The sequence below is a fragment of the Vanacampus margaritifer genome, chromosome 18 (assembly GCF_051991255.1).
Source record: "Vanacampus margaritifer isolate UIUO_Vmar chromosome 18, RoL_Vmar_1.0, whole genome shotgun sequence".
In the NCBI taxonomy this organism is placed as follows: domain Eukaryota; kingdom Metazoa; phylum Chordata; class Actinopteri; order Syngnathiformes; family Syngnathidae; genus Vanacampus; species Vanacampus margaritifer.
Window position 1 is genome coordinate 14521724 of NC_135449.1, and position 19213 is coordinate 14540936.

Below are 19213 nucleotides of genomic sequence, written 5' to 3' on the forward strand. Positions count from 1 at the left end.
TGAATTCATTCATTCTCACGGACTATATAATTATCACATTGAGACTAACTTATAGTTCTATATTTATTTAATTCAACATGGACTGTTTGTGTGCATATCTTCCTTCGTGACGATACACACAGACAGACCCCATCTGATAAAAGATCGACTCAGATCATTTTTCAGACCAGTATATAAAAAAACTGCAGCAGTAAACAAATTGTTGCTTTAAAAAGGGGGAAAAATTTTAAAATTTAACCAGCAAATTCGCCAATGAGTCCCAACTCAGTTGTTTAAATTTCAAAAGAGAAATGGGCAAAATATTAGAAGACCAAATTCAACAAGCCTCAAATAACGGAAAATATAATAATTAAGATTAAAATAAATTTTATCCTATCCTTATTCACATAAGCTGTTTTCAATTTCCGAAACCACACAAAATTTACCAGTATTTTCTTTTCTACTATTAAATAGAAATATTGTAGCTTAAGCCCATAAATTTACAAAGAACCCCCGTTTTCAGCTAACCATCAATTATTATTAAGATATGAAGTCGCCCTTTATTTATCATTAATATTGCGGCACCCAAACGGAGTGGGGTATTAATTTTAAAAAGTTATTAGAGCCACTTTAGACGGGCCCACATCAGTTGGGTCAATAGACCACAGTGCCGCAGTTTAGTTTATTTTTGTAGTTTTAACATGTCACCATCAAGCTTGCTGGTCCCCCTTGTTGATGTCGGTCCAAAAGCTGATAGTTCTAAAACAGACATGGAGACAAACAAATCAGATTAAATCAAATAGATCAAGAGTTTTAGAATATAATAAATCTGTGTGTATAAAGTGTTGCCAATCAGTTGCTTCTGTGTAAAGAATGCTCCACTGTATACCTCACCACCACATCTGTCATAAAATAAAGTGAAATGCATGCAGTCAGATACCATATTGTATGAGTGAAGGTTACGAACCCAAAGAGTCCATTTTGTCCAGAAATTCTCAGCATCCCTCCAGCCGGAGGAATCAGTGTCAATCTTTGCCCAGTAGACGTCTGCAGTGGCACATGTAGGTACCATTGGAAACTGGGTGAAGACAGAGTTACTCGTGCAGTGATAAGTATGTCCATCTGGGAATTGAAGCGGGAGTCCGTAATGTCAATGATTGGTTCTTGGAGACCTTTACATGTGAGTTCAGGGTCCAGTCATTGCGGAAACTGTCCACCAGGTGGCGCCAGGAACCGCTGCTGTTCATCAGGCGGCGGCAGGAACTGCTGCTGTCCAGCAGGTGGCGCCAGGTAGTGCTGATTAGGGGGAAAGGGCAGATATTGTTGTGATGATGCCCGCGTACGTAAGCCACGCCCCCTCTGGTAGTGGTAGTAGCCGCGACCATGTTGTTGATAGAAGCCGCGACCATGTTGTTGATAGAAGCCGCAACCATGTTGTTGATAGAAGCCGCGACCATGTTGTTGATAGAAGCCGCGTCCTCTTTGCTGTCTGCGGCCTCTGCTCCAGATGCCACGTGTCCTGTCTGCATTCATTTGCCCAGTGGCCAGCTCGACCACATTTGAAGCATTGATTTCGATCAACAAAAGGAAGTGACCGAAACATAACACAATCTCTCACAACATTAGGTGATGAAATATCAGTGGAGGGCGGAACAACAAGGTGCTCCTCTTTGTTGTCATGTGCCTCTGCCCGCGAGCGATGTCTGCAAGTACTGGCCCAGTGTCCAGAACGGCCACAGTTGAAACAGCGATCTCGATCAATGAACGGCACTAATTGAAACATAATAAAATCTGCCCCAACATTATTAGGTGATGACATATCAGTAGAAAGCCGGAAGAACAAAATCCTCCTTTATTTTTTAATTATTTTTAATAAAAAAAATAAATAAATAAATAAATAAATAAATAAATAAAAATAAATAAATAAATAAATAAAAAATCTAAAAGTTTGCAATTAAATAATTGCTAATTATAATTCAGTATTGTTATGATTTACAGTATTTAATTTGATATGTTTTGCATACCTTCGTAAATAATATTTAAGATGAGGTAGGACAGCTTTGCTCTAAAAATTTACAAATATAATACAGAGTCAGTTGGCAAGTGTCCAGTTTTCATTGAATATTCCACAAGAGCACGGTCAATGAAGGCCGCAGCCCCCTTGTCAGCTTTTGGTCAAACATCAAGTCAGAGATTATTTTTAATTACATATCACCTCAAATTATGTTAAAAATGTGACAACTCCCAGATGGCTCCCTCATGGAAAGTTCTGCCCAGTCTCAGGGACTCGCATGCAAAATGGCCGACTTCAAATTCTGAAATGGGACTCAAGAGAGAAAACAAAGGTTAAATCATTTTTACACCTACGAATAAGTCATCATAGATACAGGAAAAAATTAAAAAATATTTTTCTATTTGCAAGCATAGGAAAAGGCTTCTTTTTTTTTTTAAATTGTCCCCGACAAAGGGAGGAAGTCTCCTCCACTTTCAAAATATGCACCCTTTTTCCATTAAAACCTACTCTTTCCCCTTCTGCAAACGCCATTCATATACATCCTATCTTATCTGTTCTCCTCCATTTTAACTCCTGCTATCTACAAACTTCACCCTTTTTCATTAAAACCTACTCTTTCCTTCTACTTCAATATTACGCAATCCACTTTTTCCATTGTCAGGGTCATACAACCAGATTCTAGAAAGAAACTCAAGGTTAAATAATGTTCTCGCGTACGAGAAAAATTATGAGGGAAAAACAATTAGCTATAACAAAAAATATTTCATGTAAAAACAACCCAAAAAACCATCCCCTTCAAAGGTTTTGAGGCTTTCGGCTATTTAATTTGGAAAAAGAGTGACATCTAGTGGTCAGCTAGAGTCATAGCAACTATAATCCTCAAAGTGATTCGCCTAATCAATTTATATTCCAATCTCACAGCAATACATTCAGTCTTACAGTTGTGTATGTCTAATGAACGTGAGGTACACATGGAAGTGTCTTCAGTGATTCACTGTACTAGTCAATGTGATGTGCTGTTATTCGTTCGATTTGTATAAACATAATTTAGTTATCACACAAGTGCGCTGTGAAGCCAGATAATCAAGTATTTCAACATCAGTCTTTAGGAGATGTGATTGAGGGCCTTAAAGAATCAGTTACGGCAACAATTTATGTAATGTCGTCTAATTATTTAACGTAGGCACTGACGCCCGCGGCCTGTAAAACAGAGTTGCGTTGGAGATTTTTATTAGTAATATTACCGTCCCAATCAATTTATCCCGTTCAGCCTTTACTAAACGGTTTTATTTATTTTATTACGTAAATTCGTCTTCTACAGCTGCTTTTATTTACAAAGCGAGAAAAAATAGAACGGTATTTACTTAGATATCATCAAAGCCATCCGAGCGATCTTTACAGAACCACCCAAAGTCAACATTTCAGCATTAATCATCATTTAATACACTTTTCTTACAGTTACGTCCGGGTTTTTATAAAAAAAAATACATATATCTCTAACACTTTTGTAACCAGCGATCGCCGTTTACGTACACATACAGTTTAAACTGCCGCCATCAAAGACATCAAGCAAACCACAGATCTTATCGGAGAGAACTAACCTTTTCCACAATAAATCTAAGTCCAGTCGTTCAATATTAAATACATTTCACGTCATTGTTTAACGATCAACGGCCGATTACAAACCCCGGAAGCTTCTCAAGTCGTCTAGCGGAAGTACTATCAGGTCAAACCATTCGGTGTCGCGGACAAAAGCGCCCCCGTGACTTATATTAAACATTAACCTGTCTAGTTATTGTTATATTTAAGTTATATAAATAGTTATAAATGTAGTGACGTCTCACTTATAATACAATACAATTAGTCGACAAAATAGCTCATCGCGCCCCCGTAAAAATAATAATAAATGACGTCAGACAATTGTACTTCAGACAAACATAAAATATCGTTTTCGCGATATAAAAAAAATATCATGATCTCTGTCCTCTTAAAATAATAAATACTGCTTTAAGTCAATCACGAATTAGTCTCTCGGCTCCTTCGCAGCGAAATGTTGTTTCCAACTCTGCAGCTAGTTAACAATTGCCTCAGAAATGCAAGGACTTACACTCTCTAAGATTCCTTCAGAACAAGACTGCCATGTGTTTTCCGTAATTTAATAAAACGCCTACTTCAGCCTGTTTGACACAATTATTTGATTCAATTGTGCAAAATCCATCGTAACGTTACGTACCAAACTCTGGTAATATATCCTCATCTGCGCATGCGTAAATCTGTCGTCTTGCAGCTGAACAAGTGTATTCAAGAATCTTAGACTTCTTAACAACGGTGTAAATCCGTTGCGTCAATCTCTACCCCTTAATATCAAATTTATTCAAGAATCTATCAACATTTCAACAGCGGCGCAAATCCGCTGTGTATGCCTGTTTTCTCATTTTCAGCGCAACAACCAACGTGACGGCATTTCCGTAAACAATGCTCCTGTCACCACGTACATGTACAGTTCAAACACCGTAGTAAAATCCGAAATCAGGGACTTCGCGTCCAACAAAACGACTTCAAATTTTACCACACCCTGTTCACACAGATCTCATCTCCAATGTAATTTTACAAGACAAATACCAGCTGCAGCGCTTCCAAACAGACAAAATTCCTTAAACGTGGATAAAATGTCCACTTACCGTAATTAATGTGGCCTGGAATTCTATCCGTCCGTGAACGCCACAGTCCGTAACACGTCGTTCGTCGGGTGGTCACCATTTGATGGCGTAAACAATAATTTGTAATCTTTTGCGTGTCCAAAAAATTGAAGATGAGACTTCTTTGTGAAAAGGCTCCTTGCAAGGATGATTTATTACAGAGATCTCCGGTCACACAGTTGAATATCACGTAAAGAGTGCCATCCAAGAGTGCGCCCCCCCCCCCCCCCCCCGAGAGACAGCCCTTTATTACAATCAGAGTTTGAAAGAAAAACGCCTCTTCTCCTCCCATCGAATACGAAAAACAGATTGATTCTCACAATATGCTATGTTGATCTTTCATGTGGGAGCAAAACAGAATCTCAATATGGCAGCTTGCACTTTCTTCATATTTTAGCCAAAACATGTTCTCAGTGTGCACTTTCTCAAAACAGAATCTCAGTATGTCAGATTGAACTTTCTCAAGCAAGACACTGGAAAGGGAATTGAGACGAAAACAAGATAACAGATAGGCTAAGGTCGAGCTGTATTGAGTTTAACATTATTTCACCTGCTCTACACATCTATAACTAAATTCAACATGGTTAAAATATAAAATAAAGAAGTAAAAATGTTAATAATGTTAACACTACCCTGATTTCATCCAACTTTCTTGTAGACGCTGGGATCTCTTCGACCACACTAACCACATAGCAGGCCACATCACCGTGCGTTTCATTTGCTGTGCTAATGTTCGGCACTGGACTGTGCGAAAGAGTGTCCGCAACAATCAGGGTTTTTCCAGGAGCATATTCAACGATAGGGTTGAATCTATCAACGAGGAGACGCTGGCAACCTAAGAGTACAATGTCCACGCTCCGGTTATTAATGAAAGGCACAAGCGGCTTGTGATTAGTTATCAGCTTCCTTAAACTGTTCCAACCCATTAAGGTACCTGTCAAACTTCTCACATGCCCAGACACCGCTAACGCTTCCATTTCTATCTGTGCATAGCGAGTTTCTGCATCACTGAGCCTTCGAGAGCAATATGCTACTGGTTTTCAGTGACCTCGTTGGAGTTGGAGTAGCACACCACCTAGTCCAGAACTACTTGTGTCAGCCGACACAGCAGTTGGCTTGCTCACATTGTAGTAGGCAAGCACTGGTGCAGTTGTTAGCATGTCTTTAAGTTGAAGTTTGAACATGTACACTACAGAAGAGCAAATGAGGTGTGGTTAGGCCCACCACCCATTTACACTGATCTGCGCACATATCGATAGATATGTGCGCAGATCTTCTGTTGAGAAGAGTTCTGTTTCTTTACAATATGTTCTATATGCCCCCGTTTAGCTAAATATGGTATTCTGATTTCTTACGTATTCTTAAAAGCTGTTTGTTGAACATGACTCCATCTCCATGCGGCTTTATTCTTTAGGAGCTCGTGCATTGGCTGGCCCACCGTTGAGAGATTTGGATTCACCATTTCCAATATCCTCTTCAGCTCTTTCACATCAGCTGGTGGCAACAGCTGCTGCCTCTACCTTTTCAGGATCGGGCCAGATGCCGGACCCATCAATGCGGTGCCCAAGGAATCTCAGCTGACTCTGCTTAATTAACACTTCTCTTTGTTTAGCTTTAAGCCAGCAGACTCAATGCGTTGTATTGCCTTTTCCAAGTGGTCATCATGCTCCTCTTTGGCCCCGTACACCAGGATGTCATAGATGAAGACCTCAGCACCTTCCAGGCCCTGAAGAGTCTTCATCATCTCCCTCTGAAAGACCTCTGGTGCATTTGTGATTCCAAACGGGAGTCGTTTGAAGTTGAAGCGACCAAAGGGTGTAATGAATGTAGTGAGCTTACAGCAGTCTGGGTAGAGGGGTATCTGGAAAAACCCGCTGGCTGCATCCAGAGAGGAAAAGACTGTAGTTCCGCTTAGTTTAGCTATGATTTCTTCTGCTGTAGGCAAAATGTACCGTTATCTTTTAACAGCGTCATTCAGCCTTTTGAGGTCGACGCAGATGCTGGCTCTGCCTGTACGTTTCTTTAGAACTGGCACCATAGGTGCACACCAGCTAGTGGGCTGGGTAACCCTCTTTATTATGCCATTTTGCTCCATCCTCTGTAGCCCATCTTTCACTCTTTGCATCATGGAGAGAGGAACACGTCGTGCTGTGTGTAAAGCATATGGTTGAGCATTGTCGTTTAGTTGTATTTTCACTGGTTCAGTCTTCAAGGTCCCGTGCTCACCATGTGCCTGTATGTGGCCTTGGTTGGTCACCATTTCATCCACTCTCCTCACCAAGTTCATTTTCAGAGACATTGGTCAGCTGAGGAGGTGTTTCACCGTGCACCCACGGAAAACATAGACTGCGATTGCACTGCAATTTGCCCCCTGGGCTATCGAGTGGAATATCAGCAGTGTTTTTGGGTTGAGCGAGCGATAGGTCTGTTCGCGGTTGACATTCACGTTGTTATACATTATTAACATTTTTAATACTTTATTTCATATATTAACCATTGTTATACACTATTAACATTTTAATTCTTTATATTAACCATGTTGAAATGTTTTATAGATGTGAAGTAGGTAAAGTAGTTTTGAACTCAGTATAATTTGACCTTAAGCTGGGACACATTGTTTGGTCTAGAAGTTCCTTCTCTGTGCGAAAACACATTTCTGTTCGTGAGAGAGAGCGCACACTCATATTACTATGTTACATTAGGAGCTGTTGAGTTCAACTTGTTTGTGAGATTTTGTTATGGGAGAAAGTACTGAGAAGTGCCTTGAAAGTATATTTTGACTAGAGACGAATACAGCTGTATCTGTGTGCTGAGAATTCTGTTTTTCAACCTGTATTTTTCCATTATATAACACATTTACTTATTCATGAGGGACGGAGTTGGAGACACTGTTCTTCCAATTTGATTGTAATAAAGTGTGGGCTCTTCGAGAGAGGAGTGGCATTATTGATCTGAAACTGTTGGAGTTTTATTCAATGATGTAATGGAGATCTCCGGAATAAATCATCCTGCGCAGGAACTCTGTTCATTTCTTATCTCACAATTTGATTTATTGGACACGCAAAAGTATGGATTTTTAATATACCTTTTTCAGATGGTGACGACCTGACGACAAAGACAATTAGGTGAAAAATTAAGTGTACTATTGAATATGAGAGAGGATGCACAAGAAAAAGTGGATAGAGTGGCAGCTTTTGGATTAGAACTGACTAGACATGCGGAAATACCACAAAAGGTGCGTAAATCATGGCTTACTTCTTTATCTCGCTTCGAGAGGGCGGCGAACGAAGAATTGGCAGAACTAAACCGTAAACAACAGACTGACAAAGAGGAATACCATGAACAACAATGTACTACTATAAGGACTCATAACTATCAAATTGGTGACCTTCAAAGGAAGTTGGCTGCGCTGACGGTTGCTGTTAAAGCTACGGGGGAAACAGATGATACTGAAACTCCCCAAGAGGCTATTGCTAAAGCAACTCGCTCGAATAAAAAAAAAAAAAGTAATATACAAGCTCCAATGTTGAGAAAGGTAGATCCTGCTTCAGGGTCTTCGGCTACAGTGTACAAACCCTATCTTCCGTCCGATTTAAGTGTGCTTTTGCAAAAAGTTCCTCCAATGCCGTCTGGAGGAGAAAATTGGCTTAGATCTGTGCAGAGAGAAGTCATAGGTCAAATTTTGACAGCGGGAGACATGCATGCACTTTTAACAAATGCATGTCCCTTATCTCAGCTACACGCGCTGATGAGTGCTTCAGAAATGTCTTCTTTGATGGATGATGAAGCATTAACACGTGAAAATTATGAGACACTATTTAAGACATTAGGCGAATTATTCCCAATCCCGGATATTGTCATATCTGATTTGGTGTTCGCGCCAAAAGCTGATGAGGAAGCTGCTACCTTCATTGACCGTGCCCTTGTTGAATATTCATTAAAAACTGGACACCTGCCAACTGACTCTGCATTATATTCACAAGTTTTCAGAGCAGCTGTGCTGAAAGGAATTCCTAAGTCTGTTGTGCAGGCTTTGGACTCAAATCCAGACTTGCCCGGGGCAGACCATGCCAGGTGGTTGGCTCATCTTAAACATCATTTGAGAAGGTATGCAAAAGATATCGACTCAAAAACTGAAAAACGTAAGAGTACTGAATTTCAATTAGCAATTATGCAATTGCAAACTTTAAAGAAAAAAGAGGAGCCACTTATTGCTCCGGACTCCACTGTTGTCTCATCACCTAATTCTGTGAGAGAGTGCGCTGTGTTTCGGTCAGGTCCTTTTGTGAGTCGAGATCAATGCTACAGATGTGGTGAACGTGGCCACTGGTCAAATGACTGCCGACAGCAGCCACATGACGATTGGAACAGAGGCCGCGGCCAGCAAAGAGGCCGGGGGAGCCCCTATCAAGATCAAGATGGTCGCCACTTCTATCGACAATATGGTCATGACTTCTATCAACGCCGTGGCCGCGGCAATTACTACCGTCAGAGGGGGCGTGGCTCACGTGCGCGAGCATTGTCACAACAATATCTGCCTTTTCCCCCTAATCAGCATTATCTGCCGCCACCTGCCGGACAAGAGCAGTTCCTGCCGCCTCCTGTCGAGCAGCAATACCCACCCCAATCTGATGAACAGCATGGGTTCCTGGCGCCACCTGGTGGACAGTTTCCGCAATGACTGTACCCTCAAATCACATGTACAGGTCTGGATGAACCAATGATTGACATTTCAGTATGTTGGACTTCCTTATCATTTATGGTAGATACTGGAGCTCGTCACTCTACCATTATGACACTGCCACCTGGAATATCCCTCACCACTGATGGCATTTCGCTGATTGGATTTAAAGGAGAACAAGCTACTCTCAATCTAACAGCTCCAGCACATACACAATGTTTCACCCAAACATTCCTACATGCATTTGTGTACGCACCGAACTGTCCTGTGAATCTTATGGGAAGGGATCTTCTCGTAAAAACTGCTCCATTAATCCAGTGTGGGTCGAAAGGATTTACGCTTCAATTCCCAGATGGACATACTTATCACTGCACGGGTAACTCCGCCTTCACCCAGTTTCCTGTGGCACCTCAACAAGCTATGACGTGTGCCACTTCAGACGTCTACTGGGCAAAGATTGACACTGATTCCTCCGGCTGGAGGGATGCTGAAAAGTTCTGGACAAAATGGACTACTTCGGTTCGTAACCTGCACTCATACAATATGGTATCTGACTGCATCCATTGTACTCTTTTTTTATGACAGATGTGGTGATGAGGTATACAGTGAGGAGTTCCGTACAATTGTGGATAACGTCTGGGAGTTGCGTATAGGTCATCTGTTCGCAGGTGGGCCCGGTGTGGCTTTTTCTGTGAATTTGACTGAAGAGCAATCCCGATGGTACAAAATGGCGGAGCCAGCTGATAAATCCGTGCTGGCATGTTATCCTCATGTATCACTGATGGTGTCATCCCAGCACACAGCGAAAGACTTGGGTCCATTTGTCCTGGCTTGCACAACAGCTACTGATTGGCAAAGCACTATACACGCAGATTTACTTTATTCCAAAACTCTTGATGCTTATTGGATTAAATCTGATATGTTTGCTTCCATGTCAATTTTAGAACATCAACTTTTGGACCGGCACCATGGGAGGGAATCATCTGACAGTGATTTTGCGGATAACATATTAAAAACCCTGCCCGCTGCACTGTGGTCTGACGGCCCGACTGTTGTGGGTTTGTGTACTGTTGCTCCAGTGACTTTTGAAATGAAACCTGACTCAGTTTGGGTGCCACAATACCGAATGAAGGATGAAGGCCGACTTGGCATCTCAACAACAATTGATGGTTTGCTAAAAGCGGGAGTTCTCTGTAAAATTGAGAGGTCAAATTACAATACTCCCATTCTCCCAGTAGAAAAGAAAAATACTGGTAAATTTCGTATGGTGCATGATCTCAGAGCTATTAATGCTAAAGTTTTGACACCTGCATTGCCGGTGCCAAATCCCCATTCTGCTCTGTCACAAATTACTCCATTACATACGCATTTTACTTGCATTGACCTTGCAAATGCATTTTTTGCATCCCTCTTCACACATCTATGCAACTTTTGCATTTATGTGGAATAATGAGTGTTACTCCTATACCCGACTGCCACAGGGGTTTGTGTTGTCTCCTGGTGTTTTCAATGCTTCCCTTCGACAGCTGCTGTCACCTCTCCAACTTCCTACTGATGTCCTTTTGGTGCAATATGTGGATGATCTACTTTTAGCTGCACAGTCCGAAGAGTCCTGCTTACAAGCGACACAGCTCATTTTGAGCCACCTGGCTTCGGTGGGCCTGAAATGCTCCAAGGACAAACTCCAAATTGCCCGAACTCAGGTTTCTTTTTTGGGACGACTTATATTAAAACATGGAACAGGTATTTCTCCGTCACACAAAGATGACATCTTGCACCATCCCAAACCGACAAATGTAAAACAAATGTTGGCTTTTCTGGGTCTCTGCAACTATTCCAGGCACCATGTTCCAGACTTTGCTGAACTGACTCATTCTCTTAGACAATTAGTGAGGGAAAAAGGAATGAAAAACCTGTCACATGTTCTTAATTGGACTCAAGCTGCAGACAACTCTTTTGTTCTGCTGAAACAATTTTTGTCATCAGCTACGGCTCTGGTTGTCCCTGATTATAAAAAGATGTTTTTTTCTTGATGTGTCGGAGAAGCCTACCAGTGTGTCAGCTGTTCTTTTTCAAAAGGGGGAGAATAGTGATAGGCATGTTTGCCTGTACGCCTCAACACCTCTTGAAAAATATGAACAGCGACACCCTCTTTGTGCAGCTTTTGCTTCCACACTAGCTCGCTTGATTCAAAAAACATGTCATTATTGTATTACATCACCCGCGGACAGTTCGCACGTCACACAGTACTGTGCAGTACGTAACTAGCCAAGCATTTACTATGACTGGTGGTCGACAGAGAAAAATTGAATCAGTCCTGACACAACCTCACATTTTGTTTATACATGAGGGAATTAACATGGCAGAAGGCATGTTGGAGGGCCAATCCCACTGCTGTACTCAGCGAATTGTGGAAGAGAACACATTGAGAAATGACCTTTACGATATCCCACTAGATAACCCAGACTTGACATGATTTACGGACGGATGTTGTTTTAAGGGAGATAAAGGACTCCAATCAGGTTTTGCTGTAATACAAATGACTGGAACAACTTTTGACCTGAAAGTGGCAGATAGACTCACAGGGCCTCAGTCTGCTCAAAGAGCGGAATTGGTAGCTGTGATAACTGCCTTGAAATTAGCAAAAGATAAGACTGTGAACATATACACTGATTCGGCTTATGTGATAGTAGTGATATACACGGCTATTAACGAATGGAAGAGAAATGACTACATGACTGCTTCAGGGACACCTATTAAACACTATCAAGACATCCTTGAGTTAAAAGACGCAATACTACTACCTAAGGCCGTAGCGGTGATTAAATGTAAAGTACATTCGAAAAATGATGATTTTGTGTCAGTAGGAAATGATCATGCCGACAAGGCCGCAAAACAAACTGCAGGCTACAGCTCAACACTACAACTGGTGGTGAGTGAAGGTGAATTGGAGGACAGACCAAAAATAACTTCAAAAACAATAAAACGGTGGCAGGAGAAGGCGAGTCCAGAAGAAAAGAGTGTGTGGCTGAAGAAAGGGGAAAAAAAGATGAAGCAGGTATTTGGCGAAAAGAAGGTAAATATATCCCATCCCAGAAACAATTAAAAATTCTAATTTCCGAAGCCCATGGAATGTGCCATGTTGGTGTAGAAAAAGTAATGAGACGATTGTGCAACTGGTACCATCCTTATATGAGACAAGTGGTTAAACATGAACTGCGAAACTGCACTGTTTGTAATAAATTCAACAGTATGCCTACTTCGAAACCTTTTCCCGGCACTCACGATCCGGAAGTGACTGGTCCGGGACAAGTGATTTCAATGGACTTCACCGACATGATAAAGCCAGTGCAAGGATACCGATACTTGTTGGTGATAGTGGATTCCTTTTCCGGCTGGCCGGAGGCATATCACTGTAAATCTGAAACAGCAAAGGAGGTGGTAAAACATTGATTAATCATTACATACCATCACATGGGTTTCCCAGGAAAATCCGTTCTGATAACGGATCTCACTTCAAAAACGTACATTTGCAGGAAGTAGAAAAAGCATTGGGGCTAAAACATGCATTTAGTTCTGTATACCATCCTCAATCGCAAGGACAAGTTGAACGAATGAATAGAAATATTAAAGAAAAATTGGCTAAAGCACTCGCCTCATCAAAATTGAACTGGCTGCAAGCACTTCCTGTTGCATTAATGAATGTGCGCATGTCATTAAATTCAGCTAAAGGCTGGACTCCATTTGAAGGTCACAAAAACAGACCATTTCCGGCTCCTAATGTGCCGCTGGAAGAGTCGCACATTGCAGGACCTCCAGTACTCAAAGAGATAGTATCTACGTTCTCTAAGTTAACAAATGAACAACCAGATGTTCCTTTAAAAATGAATAATTGTGAATATGTGTGGTTAAAAGTCATTAAACGTAAATGGTGTGCCCCCAGATGGACCGGACCCCACAAGGTGACAGAGAGAACAACTTGTGCCGTGCGCTTGCATAACAAGGGAGACACCTGGTTTCACCTCTCATCCACAAGGCCTGCTGGATCTGGGCCAAAACCCCCACCAGTGACCTGACGAGCCAACTGAAAAACCAGTCAACTGCTTCCAGGAGCCACCTGATGAATCAACAGAGAAACCAGTCGACTGCTTCCAGTGTCCAGTTGACGACCTGAGGACATCACTCAATGGAGATTGAGTTTCGTTGAGGACATCCCTCATTGGAGATAGGAGGCACGTGTCCCTTTTCCGGGGCATTCCACAAAGAATGAGTTACAACTTGGGAAGATAAATCCCGGTGATCAATCTTTGCATCTCTGGCAGTTGGAGAGAGGCTGAAAGACCCTCTTCACAAAAAAAAAGGGGGCTCTGTTCGACCTGCTAGAGGGGCCTGCTGGATGCTGCTCATGGTACCTGAACGTACCATTTACACAAGAAAATAAAGAAAGTGACAACTGTTTAAAAAATAAATAAATAAATAAATAAAATAAAAAATAAAAAACCTGCACGGATCATTCAACAAAGACCTACATCACGAGATAGCTGCTTCGAAGAGACAATGCGTCTTCAATTGCGTCTGCATCATGACACTCTTTCTTATACTGACTGTTATGCCAATTTTGTGTTTATATGAATGTTTATATGAGTGAATATACGACCGGCTAATGTAACTCTATATAACACCTCCTGTTTTGGTTTACTGTTATGGGCGTGGTCCTGTGGAGCTTACCCACGTTTTCCCATTCTAATCTGTGTAAATAAGACTATGAGTAAGCTAGACCAACCAAAAATGACTAAATACTCGAGAGAGAGAATGGGGTAAAAGCTGTAAGTGTACCGATTGATGGTGTAATTGAATGGTTTCGTGTTACAACAGGAGTGTCCAAAAGCAGCAATAACTGGCTACTGCTGGCGAACGAGGCAGGACACGCCTCTGGTAAGGATTGTGTGGTATGTGTGGGACCACGACCTTTATTGCGAGTAATCCCTGCTAAAATCGAGAAACTTACACTCATGTAAGAGCTATGAGTTATGAACAAAACTGTCCCAAATGCCAAATGCTCTCAATGGGACAAGGTGTTTCCACTCGTGAATTGGCAGACAACCAAACCAATATTTTCAAATGAAATTGCAGATGGTAATTTTTCATGTATTAAAATGACAGGTACCGGAGAACAATTGGGAGAACTAAATCACATTTCACACTGCACTACAATAATGAATGTGGGTCAAAAGTTCAAGCCTCAATCAAGAGCTGACATTTGGTGGTGGTGTGGAAATAATCAAATATTTGACAAGTTGCCTTGGAATGTGAAAGGATATTGCGCTCTCATCACCCTCCTTCTGCCAGTACAACTTTTCCCCACCTCAGTTGATAACCTTTTACAAATGATTGACACTTGGGAACCACAAACTTCTCCTCCTTTTCAGAGAATCAAACGATCTTCTTGGCAACAGCAAAATGTCCCCACCTACATTGATGCAATTGGAGTACCAAAAGGTGTGCCAAATGAGTACAAATTGACTAATCAAATAACTTCGGGATTTGAATCCCTAATTTGTTGGTGGTGCACCATTAACAAAAACGTAGACAGAATTAATTATGTACATTACAATGTACAAAGACTAGGAAATTGGACTCAATCTGGTTTCGAGGCTGTACATGGCCAATTGGCTGCCACATCTTTGATGGCTTTTCAAAACCGAATTGCACTAGATATGTTATTGGCAGAAAAGGGAGGAGTTTGCTCAATGTTTGCAGATCAATGTTGTACCTTCATTCCTAATAATACTGCACCGGATGGAAGTTTAACTATTGCAATTGAAGGACTCCGGACACTCAATAGAAAGATGAATGAACACTCTGGTATAGATACTTCAATATGGGATAAGTGGATGACTGTATTTGGCCGCTACAAAACCTTACTTTCCACAATTTTGATATCTGTTGCTGTATTTACAGCTCTATTAACAATATGCGGATGTTGTTGTATACCCTGTATACGTTCACTTTGCGAAAGGATTATTTCGGCCACGATTGAAAAACAGGACGTACGAAATAAGTCTTCTTATATGATGATGGAGTCTGTTGCTTCCTCAGTCCTGCCTGCTGCAACATCCGATGCAGATCCTGCTGGAATCTTTGTGTAAAAATGTTTAAATGTTTAGTTATTGGGCTTTGTTTAAAAAAGCCCAAAGGGCGGATTGTTATACATTTTTAACATTTTTAATACTTTATTTCATATATTAACCATTGTTATACATTATTAACATTTTAATTCTTTATATTAACCATGTTGAAATGTTTTATAGATGTGAAGTAGGTAAAGTAGTTTTGAACTCAGTATTATTTGACCTTAAGCTGGGACACATTGTTTGGTCTAGAAGTTCCTTCTCTGTGCGAAAACACATTTCTGTTCGTGAGAGAGAGCGCACACTCATATAACTATGTTACATTAGGAGCTGTTGAGTTCAACTTGTTTGTGAGATTTTGTTATGGGAGAAAGTACTGAGAAGTGCCTTGAAAGTATATTTTGACTAGAGACGAATACAGCTGTATCTGTGTGCTGAGAATTCTGTTTTTCAACCTGTATTTTTCCATTATATAACACATTTACTTATTCATGAGGGGCGGAGTTGGAGACACTGTTCTTGCAATTTGATTGTATTAAAGTGTGGGCTCTTCGAGAGAGGAGTGGCATTATTGATCTGAAACTGTTGGAGTTTTATTCAATGATGTAATGGAGATCTCCGGAATAAATCATCCTGCGCAGGAACTCTGTTCATTTCTTATCTCACAATTTGATTTATTGGACACGCAAAAGTATGGATTTTTAATATACCTTCTTCAACGTATGCCCCGTGTCAATTTTAAACTTGAAGTGAATCTTCTGTTTCAATTTAATTATAACTGTTTTGATTTAGTTATAACTATTTAGATTTGGACATAACTGCTTTAATTTACTCAGTAGAGCTGGGTGAGAATTGAAATGATGTGAGGGGGGGCTTTCTCTGTTCACACATTCCTGAGCCATCCTGTCTGGAGTGAAGCAAATGTGTTAATTAGATTCCTTTGTGTTTACAACCGGTTGAGCAGATGTCTGGGTGGAGCCAGGAAGTCTGCTGGCTCTGTTTACACATCAATGACTATCTGATCTTCTGTTTTCTATATCTGTGTATTGAGTAATCGGAGAGGAGAGGAGGGAGGAAGAGCAGAGGGAGGGACAGCAGAGGAAGAAGAAGTGTCCTGCCGAGGGGCGGGCTGAGGAGGGAGGAAGTGGAAGGGGAGGGCTTTTAGAATGACTGAAGCATATTAGCGTTTGCAGGTGGGAGGACCAGATGGGGAGGAATAATGGCGGCATTTGGCCGCCTCTCTGTCTGTCTCAGAAGCTTCTGACAATAAATCCTTCGAAGGAGACCTGATTCACGATCTCACTGTCTGATTCTGAAAATCAACATTACGAACACGCGGAAAACAAGGAACGTTTTCCATCAAACTCTACTGGTGTAGAACCCAGTAACAATTTGATGGCCCATTGCTCAGAAGACCCACCTGCTATTGTCACTGCCCCAAGGAAAATGGCTACTGTTGCTGCTCTTGTTGTTCTGCCTGCTGTGTGACCTCACTCACTGCTTTCTTATTCCTAGACACTCGGCTCCAATGTCCAACTTTGTTGCACAAGTTGCACATGGATTTCTTAGCGGTGTTAAATGATGATATAATTTGTCATCTTTTGCGTGTTCCAAAAAATTAGAGATGAGACTTCTTTGTGAAAAAGGCTCCTTCGAAGGATGATTTATTACAGAGATCTCCGGTCACACAAATTGAATATCACGTAAAGAGTGTGTCAATCCAAGAGTGCGTGCCCCCACCCTTGAGAGACAGCTCTTTATTACAATCCGAGTTTGAAAGCGAAACGCCTTTTTCTCCTCCCATGAATAAGAAAAACTGATTGGTTCTCACAATGTTACATAACAGAAGAAAAACAGAGAAGAAAACAGAATCTCAGTACACAGTTCGCACCTGTGTTCATCTTTTAGACACAACATATTCTTCAGTGTACCAGTTCGTACTTTTTCCCAAAACAAAATCTCACAAACAGATTGAACTTGACAGCTCCTAATGTAGTATAGTTGTGGGAACTGTGTGTGTGCTTTCTCTCTCACGAACAGAATATGTTCTCACGCAGGACACTGAGAAGAAATTTTAGACAAAAACAAGGTACCAGATAGGTTAAGGTCAAGTTATACTGAGTTTAACATTATTACACCTGCTCTACACATCTATAACTAAATTCAACATAGTTAAAATATGAAATAAAGAATTAAAAATGTTAATAATGTTAACAGCGGGAAATTTTCCTTTTTGTCATGCTTTGCCCATTTTCCACATTGTCCATTAAATCCCTCTCTTTGCTTACCGTGACCATTGATGTGCTTGTGGTATTTGTTAGTGACTTCATGTATCATCTCCGCTGTTTCGCCCTGCATGCTTATTTTGAGACGCCACCTCCTCACTCTGCCTGACCGACTCAATGGTCAGCGCCAGCGTCAGGTTGTTCGTCAGCTGCAGCTTACGTGAAACTTCTTTGTCCAATATTCCCATGACAATCCTGTCGCGAATATTTTCCTCTCAGGACACAATGGCCGTTGTGCCCGCTGGTGAAAACATGTATCACATTCCTTCGCAGCACAAAGTAGTCATCGAATTTGCCGAGCACACAATCAAAGTCATTTCTGTGCCCCTCCTCGTTGAAAGCAAACGACCTGTAGATGTTTTCGGACTCGCTACCCATGGCGTACTGTATATCAGGCTGCTTACTTGCACCGCGTCATCTCCTCTGTCGAGTTTCGTAGCGGTCCTAAATCTCACAAAACGCTGTCGGGCTGTCGGCAAAACGGGATGTTCGTTGGTGGAGTAAACTTTGCCATTGCTTTGACTTTACTTTTGACACCATGTAAAAGATGGCAAGGAGTCTTTCTAGCAGCTTCCTTTATTGGGGACACAAACTTAACACACACGCGCATAAACCCTCTCGCGAGACTCTGCGAGGTATTGAAACTGAATTACCATGCAACCATAATGTATGCACAAACTCAAATTTAGCATCATTATATGACAATTACAGCTAAGGTAACATTCATTTATGCACTTGGCTGCACAACGGGTATTGGGGTAATGTTGATGTCGGCAGAGAAAAATTTATTCAGTTAAGTTTTAAAGCAGAAGTTTTTTATTTTTATTTATTACACCTGCTAGACATTATTTGGGGGATTAAATACTATCATAGGCTCATCCATGCCAATGCCATAGTAATGAATGGTGCCATAAATCAAAGCCCCAAAATTGGACATATCCGCTGTAAAATGTAGAGCTAAAATATGGAAATGTTTTCCCCTAATTGTTATCATTTAGAAAACATTTTTCTCTTCTCTCTTTCATTTTTGCTAGGTGAGAAATGTATCACTGCAAGCAGATTGCCCATGAAAGTATAACTTTAACTGAAATTCATCCAAAGGTAAGTACCGGTAGATGGTTGTAGTACTTGTTAAGTTTGCTATCATGATAACTGGACAAGACATTAACAAGGCATTATTTTGACTTGTTGGCTTGACAGTTATTTAAAGTTATTAACGTACAGTCTTGTAGCAAGAAAATACAAACTACCCTTCTGTTTTGAGATCATACTATAAAGCCAGGTCGCTCGCCGCTGCACCTGCCGTTGGCAAGTTGTTCAGTTCGTTTTTATTTTACATAGTCTCACTCACAGTAAACAAAAGCCAAGGTCACAGAGTGCAGAAAACTCAAGCAAAACAAATGCCGTAGACTTTGTAGACATTA

General features: G+C 41.1%; 1 pseudogene; it reads right to left on the reverse strand.

Moving 5' to 3' along the window:
* The window catches only part of LOC144038807 (E3 ubiquitin-protein ligase TRIM39-like), a 107495-nt pseudogene that overhangs the window by 14359 nt on the left and 73923 nt on the right, over nucleotides 1–19213 (reverse strand).